Source organism: Carassius auratus, unplaced genomic scaffold (genome assembly GCF_003368295.1).
Source record: "Carassius auratus strain Wakin unplaced genomic scaffold, ASM336829v1 scaf_tig00218018, whole genome shotgun sequence".
In the NCBI taxonomy this organism is placed as follows: Eukaryota; Metazoa; Chordata; class Actinopteri; order Cypriniformes; family Cyprinidae; genus Carassius; species Carassius auratus.
This window is the reverse complement of record NW_020529348.1, coordinates 22,501-32,500: the sequence shown is the minus strand read 5'-3', so window position 1 is coordinate 32,500 and position 10,000 is coordinate 22,501. Positions and strand designations below refer to the sequence as shown.

The 10,000-nt window shown below is 41.7% G+C and overlaps 26 non-coding genes across 26 annotated transcripts; all 26 read right to left on the bottom strand.

Moving 5' to 3' along the window:
- Window positions 1-388: 388 nt before the first annotated feature.
- On the bottom strand, window positions 389-461 carry trnaa-agc (transfer RNA alanine (anticodon AGC)). The gene has a single exon. It is a non-coding gene; the product is annotated as a tRNA-Ala (tRNA).
- A 667-nt stretch (window positions 462-1,128) lies between these two features.
- On the bottom strand, window positions 1,129-1,200 carry trnaa-agc (transfer RNA alanine (anticodon AGC)). Its single transcript has one exon. It is a non-coding gene; the product is annotated as a tRNA-Ala (tRNA).
- A 1,061-nt stretch (window positions 1,201-2,261) lies between these two features.
- On the bottom strand, window positions 2,262-2,333 carry trnaa-ugc (transfer RNA alanine (anticodon UGC)). Its single transcript has one exon. It is a non-coding gene; the product is annotated as a tRNA-Ala (tRNA).
- Window positions 2,334-2,457: 124 nt separating this feature from the next.
- On the bottom strand, window positions 2,458-2,529 carry trnaa-ugc (transfer RNA alanine (anticodon UGC)). The gene has a single exon. It is a non-coding gene; the product is annotated as a tRNA-Ala (tRNA).
- Window positions 2,530-3,195: 666 nt separating this feature from the next.
- On the bottom strand, window positions 3,196-3,267 carry trnaa-agc (transfer RNA alanine (anticodon AGC)). The gene has a single exon. It is a non-coding gene; the product is annotated as a tRNA-Ala (tRNA).
- Window positions 3,268-3,378: 111 nt separating this feature from the next.
- trnaa-ugc (transfer RNA alanine (anticodon UGC)) lies at window positions 3,379-3,450 on the bottom strand. Its single transcript has one exon. It is a non-coding gene; the product is annotated as a tRNA-Ala (tRNA).
- A 125-nt stretch (window positions 3,451-3,575) lies between these two features.
- On the bottom strand, window positions 3,576-3,647 carry trnaa-cgc (transfer RNA alanine (anticodon CGC)). The gene has a single exon. It is a non-coding gene; the product is annotated as a tRNA-Ala (tRNA).
- Window positions 3,648-3,758: 111 nt separating this feature from the next.
- trnaa-ugc (transfer RNA alanine (anticodon UGC)) lies at window positions 3,759-3,830 on the bottom strand. The gene has a single exon. It is a non-coding gene; the product is annotated as a tRNA-Ala (tRNA).
- A 125-nt stretch (window positions 3,831-3,955) lies between these two features.
- Window positions 3,956-4,027, bottom strand: trnaa-cgc (transfer RNA alanine (anticodon CGC)). Its single transcript has one exon. It is a non-coding gene; the product is annotated as a tRNA-Ala (tRNA).
- Window positions 4,028-4,637: 610 nt separating this feature from the next.
- Window positions 4,638-4,709, bottom strand: trnaa-ugc (transfer RNA alanine (anticodon UGC)). Its single transcript has one exon. It is a non-coding gene; the product is annotated as a tRNA-Ala (tRNA).
- Window positions 4,710-4,833: 124 nt separating this feature from the next.
- Window positions 4,834-4,905, bottom strand: trnaa-ugc (transfer RNA alanine (anticodon UGC)). The gene has a single exon. It is a non-coding gene; the product is annotated as a tRNA-Ala (tRNA).
- Window positions 4,906-5,030: 125 nt separating this feature from the next.
- Window positions 5,031-5,102, bottom strand: trnaa-ugc (transfer RNA alanine (anticodon UGC)). Its single transcript has one exon. It is a non-coding gene; the product is annotated as a tRNA-Ala (tRNA).
- Window positions 5,103-5,213: 111 nt separating this feature from the next.
- trnaa-ugc (transfer RNA alanine (anticodon UGC)) lies at window positions 5,214-5,285 on the bottom strand. The gene has a single exon. It is a non-coding gene; the product is annotated as a tRNA-Ala (tRNA).
- Window positions 5,286-5,410: 125 nt separating this feature from the next.
- trnaa-ugc (transfer RNA alanine (anticodon UGC)) lies at window positions 5,411-5,482 on the bottom strand. The gene has a single exon. It is a non-coding gene; the product is annotated as a tRNA-Ala (tRNA).
- Window positions 5,483-5,593: 111 nt separating this feature from the next.
- trnaa-agc (transfer RNA alanine (anticodon AGC)) lies at window positions 5,594-5,665 on the bottom strand. The gene has a single exon. It is a non-coding gene; the product is annotated as a tRNA-Ala (tRNA).
- Window positions 5,666-5,790: 125 nt separating this feature from the next.
- Window positions 5,791-5,862, bottom strand: trnae-uuc (transfer RNA glutamic acid (anticodon UUC)). The gene has a single exon. It is a non-coding gene; the product is annotated as a tRNA-Glu (tRNA).
- Window positions 5,863-6,170: 308 nt separating this feature from the next.
- trnae-uuc (transfer RNA glutamic acid (anticodon UUC)) lies at window positions 6,171-6,242 on the bottom strand. The gene has a single exon. It is a non-coding gene; the product is annotated as a tRNA-Glu (tRNA).
- A 111-nt stretch (window positions 6,243-6,353) lies between these two features.
- Window positions 6,354-6,425, bottom strand: trnaa-ugc (transfer RNA alanine (anticodon UGC)). The gene has a single exon. It is a non-coding gene; the product is annotated as a tRNA-Ala (tRNA).
- Window positions 6,426-8,012: 1,587 nt separating this feature from the next.
- Window positions 8,013-8,084, bottom strand: trnaa-ugc (transfer RNA alanine (anticodon UGC)). The gene has a single exon. It is a non-coding gene; the product is annotated as a tRNA-Ala (tRNA).
- Window positions 8,085-8,209: 125 nt separating this feature from the next.
- Window positions 8,210-8,281, bottom strand: trnaa-ugc (transfer RNA alanine (anticodon UGC)). The gene has a single exon. It is a non-coding gene; the product is annotated as a tRNA-Ala (tRNA).
- A 125-nt stretch (window positions 8,282-8,406) lies between these two features.
- trnaa-ugc (transfer RNA alanine (anticodon UGC)) lies at window positions 8,407-8,478 on the bottom strand. Its single transcript has one exon. It is a non-coding gene; the product is annotated as a tRNA-Ala (tRNA).
- A 111-nt stretch (window positions 8,479-8,589) lies between these two features.
- On the bottom strand, window positions 8,590-8,661 carry trnaa-agc (transfer RNA alanine (anticodon AGC)). Its single transcript has one exon. It is a non-coding gene; the product is annotated as a tRNA-Ala (tRNA).
- A 125-nt stretch (window positions 8,662-8,786) lies between these two features.
- trnae-cuc (transfer RNA glutamic acid (anticodon CUC)) lies at window positions 8,787-8,858 on the bottom strand. The gene has a single exon. It is a non-coding gene; the product is annotated as a tRNA-Glu (tRNA).
- Window positions 8,859-8,969: 111 nt separating this feature from the next.
- On the bottom strand, window positions 8,970-9,041 carry trnaa-ugc (transfer RNA alanine (anticodon UGC)). Its single transcript has one exon. It is a non-coding gene; the product is annotated as a tRNA-Ala (tRNA).
- A 125-nt stretch (window positions 9,042-9,166) lies between these two features.
- Window positions 9,167-9,238, bottom strand: trnaa-ugc (transfer RNA alanine (anticodon UGC)). Its single transcript has one exon. It is a non-coding gene; the product is annotated as a tRNA-Ala (tRNA).
- Window positions 9,239-9,904: 666 nt separating this feature from the next.
- trnaa-agc (transfer RNA alanine (anticodon AGC)) lies at window positions 9,905-9,976 on the bottom strand. Its single transcript has one exon. It is a non-coding gene; the product is annotated as a tRNA-Ala (tRNA).
- Between the last annotated feature and the right edge of the window lie 24 nt (window positions 9,977-10,000).

Here is a 10,000-nt window from a genome sequence, read left to right as displayed (position 1 = left end):
ACAGTGCTTGGAGATGCTGGTATTGAACCCAGGACCTCATACATGCAAAGCATGCGCTCTACCACTGAGCTACATCCCCACATTTCAATCAGCCCTGTTGCTTCTTGTGTAACAAACAGTAACAATCGAGTCGTGTAACACTTCAGAGAAAAGAAGCCACTTTTTCTCTTTCTTAATCTCACATGAAAGTCATTCAACAGTGCATGGAGATGCTGGGGATTGAACCCAGGACCTCATACATGCAAAGCATGCGCTCTACCACTGAGCCTACATCCCCACTTTTTGAGCAGCATTGCTGCCTCTTTGTTCAACAAACACTAACAATCCAGTAGTGAAACACTAGAGCAAAGAAGCAAAATTATTTTGCTTAAACTCAGCAAACAGTGCTTGGAGATGCTAGGGATTGAAACCCAGGACCTCATACATGCTAAGCATGCGCTCTACCACTGAGCTACATCCCCATATTACGAGCAGCAATGCTGCTTCTTTGTTCAACAAACAATAACAATCCAGTAGTGTAACACTAGAGCAAAGAAGCGAAATTATTTTGCTTAAACTCAGCAAACAGTGCTTGGAGATGCTGGGCAAATACATGCAAAAGATGCAATCTACCACTGAGCTACATCTCCATTTAACACTGAGCTACATTCCCATGTCTTGAGCAGCATTGCTGCTTCTTTGTTCAACAAACACTGACAATCCAGTAGTGTAACACTAGAGAAAAGATTCAAAATAATTTTGCTTAAACTCAGCAAACAGTGCTTGGGGATGCTGGGCATATACATGCAAAAGAGGCAATCTACCTCTGAGCTACATCCCCATTTAACAATAGAACTTCTCTGCTTCTTTCTTTTACAAACACTATCAATCTAGTCATGTAAGAATTTAGGGGAAAGAAGCAACATATTTTTTCTTAATCTCACATGAAAGTCATTAAACATTGATTGGAGATGCTAGGGATTGAACCCAGGACCTCACACATTCAAAGCATGTGCTCTAACACTGAGCAACATCCCCATATTTTGAGCAGCATTTCTGCTTCTTTGTTCAACAAACACTAACAATCCAGTAGTGTAACACTAGAGCAAAGAAGCAAAATTATTTTGCTTAAACTCAGCAAACAGTGCTTGGAGATGCTAGGGATTGAAACCAGGACCTCATACATGCTAAGCATGCGCTCTACCACTGAGCTACATCCCCATATTATGAGCAGCATTGCTGCTTCTTTGTTCAACAAACACTAACGATCCAGTAGTGTAAAACTAGAGCAAAGAAGCTAAACTATTTTGCTTAAACTCAGCAAACAGTGCTTGGAGATTGTGGGTATTGAACCCAGGACCTCATACATGCAAAGCATGCGCTCTACCACTGAGCTACATCCCCACATTTCAATCAGCCCTGCTGCTTCTTTGTGTAACAAACAGTAACAATCGAGTCGTGTAACACTTCATAGAGAAGAAGCCACTTTTCTCTTTCTTAATCTCACATGAAAGTCATTAAACAGTGCTTGGAGATGCTGGGGATTGAACCCAGGAACTCATACATGCAAAGCATGTGCTCTACCACTGAGCTACATCCCACATTTTAATCAGCCCTGCTGCTTCTTTGTTCAACAAACAATAACAATCCAGTATTGTAACAATAGAGCAAAGAAGCAAAATTATTTTGCTTAAACTCAGCAAACAGTGCTTGGAGATGCTGGGCAAATACATGCAAAAGATGCAATCTACCACTGAGCTACATCTCCATTTAACACTAAGCTACATTCCCATGTCTTGAGCAGCATTGCTGCTTCTTTGTTCAACAAACACTGACAATCCAGTAGTGTAACACTAGAGAAAAGATTCAAAATAATTTTGCTTAAACTCAGCAAACAGTGCTTGGAGATGCTGGGTATTGAACCCAGGACCTCATACATGCAAAGCATGCGCTCTACCACTGAGCTACATCCCCACATTTCAATCAGCCCTGCTGCTTCTTTGTGTAACAAGCAGTAACAATCGAGTTGCGTAACAATTCAGAGAAAAGAAGCCACTTTTCTCTTTCTTAATCTAACATGAAAGTCATTAAACAGTGCTTGGAGATGCTGGGGATTGAACCAAGGACCTCATACATGCAATGCATGCGCTCTACCACTGAGCTACATCCCCACTTTTTAAGCAGTATTGCTGCTTCTTTGTTCAACAAACACTAACAATCCAGTAGTGAAACACTAGAGCAAAGAAGCAAAATTATTTTGCTTAAACTCAGCAAACAGTGTTTGGAGATGCTGGGGATTGAACCCAGGACCTCATACATGCAAAGCATGCGCTCTACCACTGAGCTACATCCCCACATTTCAATCATCCCTGCTGCTTCTTTGTGTAACAAACAGTAACAATCGAGTCGTGTAACACTTCAGAGAAAGAAGCCACTTTTCTCTTTCTTAATCTCACATGAAAGTTTTTAAACAGAGCTTGGAGATGCTGGGGATTGAACCCAGGACCTCATACATGCAAAGCATGCGCTCTACCACTGAGCTACATCCCCAAGTTTTGAGCAGCTTTGCTGCTTCTTTGTTCAACAAACAATAACAATCCAGTAGTGTAACAATAGAGCAAAGAAGCAAAATTATTTTGCTTAAACTCAGCAAACAGTGCTTGGAGATGCTGGGCAAATACATGCAAAAGATGCAATCTACCACTGAGCTACATCTCCATTTAACACTGAGCTACATTCCCATGTCTTGAGCAGCATTGCTGCTTCTTTGTTCAACAAACACTGACAATCCAGTAGTGTAACACTAGAGAAAAGATTCAAAATAATTTTGCTTAAACTCAGCAAACAGTGCTTGGGGATGCTGGGCATATACATGCAAAAGAGGCAATCTACCTCTGAGCTACATCCCCATTTAACATAGAACTTCTCTGCTTCTTTCTTTTACAAACACTATCAATCTAGTCATGTAAGAATTTAGGGGAAAGAAGCAACATATTTTTTCTTAATCTCACATGAAAGTCATTAAACATTGATTGGAGATGCTAGGGATTGAACAAAGGACCTCACACATTCAAAGCATGTGCTCTAACACTGAGCAACATCCCCATATTTTGAGCAGCATTGCTGCTTCTTTGTTCAACAAACACTAACAATCCAGTAGTGTAACACTAGAGCAAAGAAGCAAAATTATTTTGCTTAAACTCAGCAAACAGTGCTTGGAGATGCTAGGGATTGAAACCAGGACCTCATACATGCTAAGCATGCGCTCTACCACTGAGCTACATCCCCATATTATGAGCAGCATTGCTGCTTCTTTGTTCAACAAACACTAACAATCCAGTAGTGTAACAATAGAGCAAAGAAGCTAAACTATTTTGCTTAAACTCAGCAAACAGTGTTTGGAGATGCTGGGGATTGAACCCAGGACCTCATACATGCAAAGCATGCGCTCTACCACTGAGCTACATCCCCACATTTCAATCAGCCCTGCTGCTTCTTTGTGTAACAAACAGTAACAATCCAGTCGTTTAACAATTCAGAGAAAAGAAGCCACTTTTCTCTTTCTTAATCTCACATGAAAGTCATTAAACAGTGCTTGGAGATGCTGGGGATTGAACCCAGGACCTCATACATGCGAAGCATGCGCTCTACCACTGAGCTACATCCCCACTTTTTAAGCAGCATTGCTGCTTCTCTGTTCAACAAACACTAACAATCCAGTAGTGAAACACTAGAGCAAAGAAGCAAAATTATTTTGCTTAAACTCAGCAAACAGTGTTTGGAGATGCTGGGGATTGAACCCAGGACCTCATACATGCAAAGCATGCGCTCTACCACTGAGCTACATCCCCACATTTCAATCTTTCTTGCTGCTTCTTTGTGTAACAAACAGTAACAATCGAGTCGTGTAACACTTCAGAGAAAAGAAACCACTTTTCTCTTTCTTAATCTCACATGAAAGTTTTTAAACAGAGCTTGGAGATGCTGGGGATTGAACCCAGGACCTCATACATGCGAAGCATGCGCTCTACCACTGAGCTACATCCCCACTTTTTGAGCAGTATTGCTGCTTCTTTGTTCAACAAACACTAAAAATCCAGTAGTGAAACACTAGAGCAAAGAAGCAAAATTATTTTGCTTAAACTCAGCAAACAGTGCTTGGAGATGCTGGGGATTGAACCCAGGACCTCACACATGCAAAGCATGTGCTCTAACACTGAGCTACATCCCCATATTTTGAGCAGCATTGCTGCTTCTTTGTTCAATAAACACTAACAATCCAGTAGTGTAACACTAGAGCAAAGGACCTCATACATGCTAAGCATGCGCTCTACCACTGAGCTACATCCCCATGTTATGAGCAGCATTGCTGCTTCTTTGTTCAACAAACACTAACAATCCAGTAGTGTAACACTAGAGCAAAGAAGCTAAACTATTTTGCTTAAACACAGCAAACAGTGCTTGGAGATGCTGGGTATTGAACCCAGGACCTCATACATGCAAAGCATGCGCTCTACCACTGAGCTACATCCCCACATTTCAATCATCCCTGCTGCTTCTTTGTGTAACAAACAGTAACAATCGAGTCGTGTAACACTTCAGAGAAAAGAAGCCACTTTTCTCTTTCTTAATCTCACATTAAAGTCTTCAACAGTGCTTGGAGATGCTGGGGATTGAACCCAGGACCTCATACATGCAAAGCATGCGCTCTACCACTGAGCTACATCCCCACATTTCAATCATCCCTGCTGCTTCTTTGTGTAACAAACAGTAACAATCGAGTCGTGTAACACTTCAGAGAAAAGAAGCCACTTTTCTCTTTCTTAATCTCACATTAAAGTCTTCAACAGTGCTTGGAGATGCTGGGGATTGAACCCAGGACCTCATACATGCAAAGCATGCGCTCTACCACTGAGCTACATCCCCACATTTCAATCATCCCTGCTGCTTCTTTGTGTAACAAACAGTAACAATCGAGTCGTGTAACACTTCAGAGAAAAGAAGCCACTTTTCTCTTTCTTAATATCACATGAAAGTTTTTAAACAGAGCTTGGAGATGCTGGGGATTGAACCCAGGACCTCATACATGCAAAGCATGCGCTCTACCACTGAGCTACATCCCCACGTTTTGAGTAGCTTTGCTGCTTCTTTGTTCAACAAACACTAACAATCCAGTAGTGAAACACTAGAGCAGAGAAACACAATTATTTTGCTTAAACTCAGCAAACAGTGTTTGGAGATGCTGGGGATTGAACCCAGGACCTCATACATGCAAAGCATGCGCTCTACCACTGAGCTACATCCCCACATTTCAATCAGCCCTTCTGCTTCTTTGTGTAACAAACAGTAACAATCGAGTCGTGTAACACTTCAGAGAAAAGAAGCCACTTTTCTCTTTCTTAATCTCACATGAAAGTCATTCAACAGTGCTTGGAGATGCTGGGGATTGAACCCAGGACCTCATACATGCAAAGCATGCGCTCTACCACTGAGCTACATCCCCACGTTTTGAGCCGCATTGCTGCCTCTTTGTTCAACAAACACTAACAATCCAGTAGTGAAACACTAGAGCAAAGAAGCAAAATTATTTTGCTTAAACTCAGCAAACAGTGCTTGGAGATGCTAGGGATTGAAACCAGGACCTCATACATGCTAAGCATGGGCTCTACCACTGAGCTACATCCCCACATTTCAATCAGCCCTGCTGCTTCTTTGTGTAACAAACAGTAACAATCCAGTCGTTTAACAATTCAGAGAAAAGAAGCCACTTTTCTCTTTCTTAATCTCACATGAAAGTCATTAAACAGTGCTTGGAGATGCTGGGGATTGAACCCAGGACCTCATACATGAAAAGCATGCGCTCTACCACTGAGCTACATCCCCACGTTTTGAGCCGCATTGCTGCCTCTTTGTTCAACAAACACTAACAATCCAGTAGTGAAACACTAGAGCAAAGAAGCAAAATTATTTTGCTTAAACTCAGCAAACAGTGTTTGGAGATGCTGGGGATTGAACCCAGGACATCATACATGCAAAGCAAGCGCTCTACCACTGAGCTACATCCCCACATTTCAATCATCCCTGCTGCTTCTTTGTGTAACAAACAGTAACAATCGAGTCGTGTAACACTTCAGAGAAAAGAAGCCACTTTTCTCTTTCTTAATCTCACATGAAAGTTTTTAAACAGAGCTTGGAGATGCTGGGGATTGAACCCAGGACCTCATACATGAAAAGCATGCGCTCTACCACTGAGCTACATCCCCACGTTTTGAGCAACTTTGCTGCTTCTTTGTTCAACAAACACTAACAATCCAGTAGTGAAACACTAGAGCAAAGAAACAAAATTATTTTGCTTAAACTCAGCAAACAGTGTTTGGAGATGCTGGGGATTGAACCCAGGACCTCATACATGCAAAGCATGCGCTCTACCACTGAGCTACATCCCCACTTTTTAAGCAGCATTGCTGCTTCTTTGTTCAACAAACACTAACAATCCAGTAGTGAAACACTAGAGCAAAGAAGCAAAATTATTTTGCTTAAACTCAGCAAACAGTGTTTGGAGATGCTGGGGATTGAACCCAGGACCTCATACATGCAAAGCATGCGCTCTATCACTGAGCTACATCCCCACATTTCAATCATCCCTGCTGCTTCTTTGTGTAACAAACAGTAACAATCGAGTCGAGTATAACACTTCAGAGAAAAGAAGCCACTTTTCTCTTTCTTAATCTCACATTAAAGTCATTCAACAGTGCTTGGAGATGCTGGGGATTGAACCAGGCGCGTAGCCAGTAATGGGCCAGGGCGGCACTGGCCCGCCCACATTACTCAGTGGCCCGCCCAGGCAAGTTTGATTAAAATACATTTTTAGTTTATTTTTATTATTCAAATGTATTTAAGAAAATATATTAATATAAACCTGATTTATTGTTGACTGGTGTGTGTGTGTGTTTAATTTGTTTTCCGAATAAAATGGAATTGTTGAAGCAAGTTGTAGAAAGCGTCCCTCCTGAACCTAGGCCTAATTGGTTGCTATGGTTGCTAGGGCGACAGGAAGACTCTCTGAGCGGCGGGCTCTGGCGGCCTTTAGCCAATGTATTAACATCGCCATAATAATGGCTAAACAAGTTTCTTTAATGTTTTATTTAAATTAAAAAAAAAGAGTTGAGGAAGAAGACACGCCACTGCCTTCATCTGTCGAGTCCACCCAGCCCAGCTCTTCAGACTCATTAACCCACAAGAAGGCTAGTCAGGCGCCGGTGGCGGCCGCCGCGTGCTCCCTGGCGGCAGTGCCAGTGCTCTCTCCCGGTCAGCCTGACGCGGGTTTACCCGCCGATCTAACTGCAATAGATGAACCACCTTCACAACCCAATCTGAAAGTATTTCTACATTGTTTAAATGAGTTGCTATTTTTTTGGCACAAAAGTTTAATTTCCACCATTGCATTGTATATGGTTGATTTAACAGAAATTAGGGAGCGTGTTGTTATTTATTTCAAACCATGCTCTGCTGAGTTTTCATTATTTTAATTTCTTTTACTTTTAGCCTATATTTTTGGGTGAACTGTCTGCACTGCTGAGTAACTTGAATGAAATAGACAGGTTATTGTCTATGCTGGTGGTTTGTCCAGCCTTTATTGAGCTCTGTTGGTTGAACATGATGATTAGACAGTGTTTTGTTATTGCCTTTGCCGAATATTGCAAAATAAAGGTGTAACTGTTTTTGCAGTTTTTATATTCTTTTTTCCACTCTCTAAGGTTATTTAAGTCATATTTTTTCTAGGAAAAACTATAGGCCCACCCACTTTTTTAATGGCCCGCCCAAAATACAATTTCTGCCTACGCCACTGGATTGAACCCAGGACCTCATACATGCAAAGCATGCGCTCTACCACTGAGCTACATCCCCACATTTCAATCATCCCTGCTGCTTCTTTGTGTAACAAACAGTAACAATCGAGTCGTGCAACACTCCAGAGAAAAGAAGCCACTTTTCTCTTTCTTAATCTCACATGAAAGTTTTTAAACAGAGCTTGGAGATGCTGGGGATTGAACCCAGGACCTCATACATGCAAAGCATGCGCTCTACCACTGAGCTACATCCCCACATTTCAATCATCCCTGCTGCTTCTTTGTGTAACAAACAGTAACAATCGAGTCGTGTAACACTTCAGAGAAAAGAAGCCACTTTTCTCTTTCTTAATCTCACATTAAAGTCATTCAACAGTGCTTGGAGATGCTGGGGATTGAACCCAGGACCTCATACATGCAAAGCATGCGCTCTACCACTGAGCTACATCCCCACATTTCAATCATCCCTGCTGCTTCTTTGTGTAACAAACAGTAACAATCGAGTCGTGTAACACTTCAGAGAAAAGAAGCCACTTTTCTCTTTCTTAATCTCACATGAAAGTCATTCAACAGTGCTTGGAGATGCTGGGGATTGAACCCAGGACCTCATACATGCAAAGCATGCGCTCTACCACTGAGCTACATCCCCACTTTTTGAGCCGCATTGCTGCCTCTTTGTTCAACAAACACTAACAATCCAGTAGTGAAACACTAGAGCAAAGAAGCAAAATTATTTTGCTTAAACTCAGCAAACAGTGCTTGGAGATGCTAGGGATTGAAACCAGGACCTCATACATGCTAAGCATGCGCTCTACCACTGAGCTACATCCCCACATTTCAATCAGCCCTGCTGCTTCTTTGTGTAACAAACAGTAACAATCCAGTCGTTTAACAATTCAGAGAAAAGAAGCCACTTTTCTCTTTCTTAATCTCACATGAAAGTCATTAAACAGTGCTTGGAGATGCTGGGGATTGAACCCAGGACCTCATACATGAGAAGCATGCGCTCTACCACTGAGCTACATCCCCACTTTTTAAGCAGCATTGCTGCTTCTTTGTTCAACAAACACTAACAATCCAGTAGTGAAACACTAGAGCAAAGAAGCAAAATTATTTTGCTTAAACTCAGCAAACAGTGTTTGGAGATGCTGGGGATTGAACCCAGGACCTCATACATGCAAAGCATGCGCTCTACCACTGAGCTACATCCCCACATTTCAATCATCCCTGCTGCTTCTTTGTGTAACAAACAGTAACAATCGAGTCGTGTAACACTTCAGAGAAAAGAAGCCACTTTTCTCTTTCTTAATCTCACATGAAAGTTTTTAAACAGAGCTTGGAGATGCTGGGGATTGAACCCAGGACCTCATACATGCAAAGCATGCGCTCTACCACTGAGCTACATCCCCAAGTTTTGAGCAGCTTTGCTGCTTCTTTGTTCAACAAACAATAACAATCCAGTAGTGTAACAATAGAGCAAAGAAGCAAAATTATTTTGCTTAAACTCAGCAAACAGTGCTTGGAGATGCTGGGCAAATACATGCAAAAGATGCAATCTACCACTGAGCTACATCTCCATTTAACACTGAGCTACATTCCCATGTCTTGAGCAGCATTGCTGCTTCTTTGTTCAACAAACACTGACAATCCAGTAGTGTAACACTAGAGAAAAGATTCAAAATAATTTTGCTTAAACTCAGCAAACAGTGCTTGGGGATGCTGGGCATATACATGCAAAAGAGGCAATCTACCTCTGAGCTACATCCCCATTTAACATAGAACTTCTCTGCTTCTTTCTTTTACAAACACTATCAATCTAGTCATGTAAGAATTTAGGGGAAAGAAGCAACATATTTTTTCTTAATCTCACATGAAAGTCATTAAACATTGATTGGAGATGCTAGGGATTGAACAAAGGACCTCACACATTCAAAGCATGTGCTCTAACACTGAGCAACATCCCCATATTTTGAGCAGCATTGCTGCTTCTTTGTTCAACAAACACTAACAATCCAGTAGTGTAACACTAGAGCAAAGAAGCAAAATTATTTTGCTTAAACTCAGCAAACAGTGCTTGGAGATGCTAGGGATTGAAACCAGGACCTCATACATGCTAAGCATGCGCTCTACCACTGAGCTACATCCCCATATTATGAGCAGCATTGCTGCTT